The sequence below is a fragment of the Arachis stenosperma genome, chromosome 6 (assembly GCF_014773155.1).
Source record: "Arachis stenosperma cultivar V10309 chromosome 6, arast.V10309.gnm1.PFL2, whole genome shotgun sequence".
Taxonomy (NCBI): Eukaryota; Viridiplantae; Streptophyta; class Magnoliopsida; order Fabales; family Fabaceae; genus Arachis; species Arachis stenosperma.
The window spans coordinates 89,338,980-89,343,068 of NC_080382.1; the positions used below are offsets into that span (position 1 = coordinate 89,338,980).

The 4,089-nt window shown below is 34.0% G+C and overlaps 1 non-coding gene across 1 annotated transcript; it reads left to right on the forward strand.

Moving 5' to 3' along the window:
* Positions 1 to 1,035: 1,035 nt before the first annotated feature.
* LOC130938500 (small nucleolar RNA R71) lies at positions 1,036 to 1,143 on the forward strand. Its single transcript, XR_009069663.1, has one exon. It is a non-coding gene; the product is annotated as a small nucleolar RNA R71 (small nucleolar RNA).
* Positions 1,144 to 4,089: the final 2,946 nt, after the last annotated feature.

Consider the following 4,089-nt stretch of genomic DNA (forward strand, 5'->3'; position numbering starts at 1 on the left):
CTCATTACCAAACAACTTGGCATTCAGCTTCATGATAGCTCCTAGATGTTAAGCAACTTGCTCTTCAGTTACATCTTCATCCTCTTTAGAGGAAGAATAGTTTTCAGAGCTCAAAAATGGCAGAATGAGGTTTAAAGGGATCTCTATGGTCTCTATATGAGCCTCAGATTCCTTTAGATCCTCAATAAGGAACTCCTTCTTGTCTGGGAGACGTCCCATGAGGTCTTCCTCATTGGGATTCACGTCCTCCCCTTCCTCTGTAGGTTCGGCCATTTTGATTATGTCAATGGCCTTGCACTCTCTTTTTGGATTCTCTTCAATATTGCTTGGGAGAGTACTAGGAGGAGTTTCAGTGATTTTCTTACTCAGCTGGCCCACTTGTGCCTCCAGATTTCTGATGGATGACCTTGTTTCACTCATGAAACTTAAAGTAGATTTAGACAGATCAGAGACTATGTTTGCTAAGCTCGAGGAGCTCTGTTCAGACTGCTATGTCTATTGCTGAGAAGATGATGGAAAAGGCTTGTTATTTCTAAGCCTATTTCTTCCACCATTATTAAAGCATTGTTGGGGCTTTTGTTGATCCTTCCATGAGAAGTTTTGATGATTTCTCCATGAAGAATTATAAGTGTTCTCATAGGGTTCACCTATGTAATTCACCTCTGCCATTGCAAGGTTCTCAGGATCATAAGCTTCTTCTTCAGAAGATGCCTCTTTAGTACTGTTGGATGCATTTTGCCATCCATTCAGACTTTGAGAAATCATGTTGACTTGCTGAGTCAACATTTTGTTCTGAGCCAATATGGCATTCAAAGCATCAATTTCAAGAACTCCCTTCCTCTGAGTTATCCCATTACTCACAGAATTCCTCTCAGAAGTGTACATGAATTAGTTATTTGCAACCATGTCAATGAGTTCATGAGCTTCTGCAGGTGTTTTCTTTAGGTGAATGGATCCACCTACAAAATGGTCCAGTGAGATCTTAGAGAACTCAGATAGACCATAATAGAATATATCTAAAATGGTCCACTCTGAAAGCATGTCAGAAGGACACCTTTTGGTCATCTGTTTGTATCTTTCCCAAGCTTCATAGAGGGATTCACCATCTTTTTGTTTGAAGGTCTGAACATCCACTCTAAGCTTGCTCAGCTTTTGAGGAGGAAAGAACTTAGCCAAGAAGGTCGTGACTAGCTTATCCCAAGAGTCCATGCTATCTTTGGGTTGTGAGTCCAACCATGTTCTAGCTTTGTCTCTTACAGCAAAAGGGAAAAGCATGAGCCTGTAGACTTCAGGATCTACTCCATTAGTCTTAACAGTCTCACAAATCTGCAAGAATTCAGTTAAAAACTGATAGGGATCTTCTGATGGAAGTCCATGGAACTTGCAGTTCTGTTGCATTAGAGCAACTAGTTGAGGTTTCAGCTCAAAATTATTTGCTCCAATGGCAGGGATTGAGATGCTTCTTCCATCAAACTTGGAAGTGGGTGTAGTATAGTCACCAAGCATCCTTCTTACATTATTATTTTCGGCTGCCATCTCCTCTTTCTTTTCGAAAATTTCTGTAAGGTTGTCTCTGGATTGTTGTAATTTAGCTTCTCTTAGTTTCCTCTTCAGAGTCCTTTCAGGTTCAGGATCTGCTTCAACAAGAATATTCTTGTCCTTGCTCCTACTCATATGAAAAAGAAGGGAACAGAAAATAATAATAGGGATCCTCTTTACCACAGTAAAAAGATTCTTTTATGTTAGTAGAAGAAGAAAAGAATAAAAGAAGGAAAAGAGGAAAATTCAAACTCATAGAGGAAGAGAGGTTTCAAATTTTAAGATGAAGAGAAGAGTGTTAGTAATTAAATAAATAAATAAATAGAAGAAGATGAGAGAGGGAGAAATTCGAAAATTGTTTTTGAAAAACAGTTAGTGATTTTTGAAAATTGAGAGAAGAAATAAAATTAAAATTAAAATTTGAAACAATTAGTTAATTAAAATAATTTTGAAAAAGAGGGAGGAAATTTTTGAAAATTAGAGAGATAAAATTAGTTAGGTGGTTTTGAAAAAGATAACAAATAAACAAAAGTTAATTAGTTAGTTGAAAAAGATGTGAAAATCAATTTTGAAAAGATAAGGAGTTAGAAAAGATTTTTGAAATAAATTTTGAAAAAGATATGATTTGAAAAAGATATTTTGAAAAGATATGATTGAAAAAGATATTTTGGAAAAGATTTGATTTTTAAAATTAAAATTGATTACTTGACTTAACAAGAAACTAAAAGATATGACTCTTAGAATTTAAAGATTGAACCTTTCTTAACAAGAAAGTAACAAACTTCAAATTTTTTAACCAATCACATTAATTGTTAGTAAAGTTTTCGAAATTTTGAAATAAAGATAAGAAAAAGATTTTGAAAATAAATTTTAAAAATTTTCGAAAATGATAAAAAACGAAAAAGATTTTATTTTTGAAAAAGATTTTGAAAAGATAAGATATTTTTAAAATTTAAAATTTGACTTGACATATAAGAATTAGCTAAGTTTTAAAAATTTTTTTGACTAAGTCAACTCAAATTTTCGAAAATTATGAGCAAAATAAGGAAAATATATTTTTTATTTTTGAATTTTTAATGAGGAGAGAGAAAAACACAAATATGACCCAAAACATAAAAATTTTGGATCAAACCACTTAATGCATGCAAGAACACTATGAATGTCAAGATGAACACCAAGAACACTTTGAAGATCAAGATGAACATCAAGACTTATTTTTGAAAATTTTCAAGATAAGAAAAACATGCAAGACACCAAAATTAGAAATCTTTAATGCTTAGACACTATGAATGCAAAAATGCATATGAAAAACAACAAAAGACACAAAACAAGAAAACATAAAGATCAAACAAGAAGACTTATCAAGAACAACTTGAAGATCATGAAGAACACATGCATGAATTTTCGAAAAATGCAAAAGTTTTTAAAACATGCAATTGACACCAAACTTAAAAATTGACTCTAGACTCAAACAAGAAACACAAAATATTTTTTATTTTTATGATTTTATTATTTTTTTGTATTTTTTTTCGAAAATTAATTGTGGAAAAATGAAAAAGAAGCAAAATTTTTGAAAGATTTTTGAAAACTTTTTGAAAAGAAAATTACCTAATCTGAGCAACAAGATGAGCCGTCAGTTGTCCAAACTCGAACAATCCCCGACAACGGCGCCAAAAACTTGATAGGCAAAATTGTGATTTACTCTTTTTCATAACTTGAACAATTCTTAGCAATGGCTCCAAAAACTTGGTGCACACTACTATGGTTCACTCACATTCTTCATAACTTCGCACAACTAACTAGCAAGTGCACTGGGTCGTCCAAGTAATAAACCTTACGTGAGTAAGGGTCGATCCCACGGAGATTGTTGGTATGAAGCAAGCTATGGTCATCTTGTAAATCTCAGTTAGGCGGATAATAAATGGTTATGGAGTTTTCGAAAATAAAGATAAATAAAGCATAAAATAAAGATAGAGATACTTATGTAATTCATTGGTAGGAATTTCAAATAAGTGTACGGAGATGCTGTGTTCCTTCTGAATCTCTGCTTTCCTACTACTTTCATCCAATCCTTCTTACTCCTTTCCATGGCAAGCTGTATGTAAGGCATCACCGTTGTCAATGGCTACTTTCCATCCTCTCAGTAAAAATGGTCCAAATGCTCTGTCACAGCACGGCTAATCATCTGTCGGTTCTCGATCATGTCGGAATAGAATCTATTGATTCTTTTGCGTCTATCACTATGCCCAACAATCGCGAGTTTGAAGCTCGTCACAGTCATTCAATCCCTGAATCCTACTCGGAATACCACAGACAAGGTTTAGACTTTCCAGATTCTCAAGAATGGCCGCCAAAGGGTTCTAGCTTATACCACGAAGATTCTTATTAAGGAATCCAAGAGATATTCACTCGGTCTAAGGTAAAACGGAAGTGGTTGTCAAGCACGCGTTCATAAGGATAGATGATGATGAGTGTCATGGATCATCACATCCATCATGTTGAAGTGCAGTGAATATCTTAGAATAAGAATAAGCTGAATTGAATAGAAAA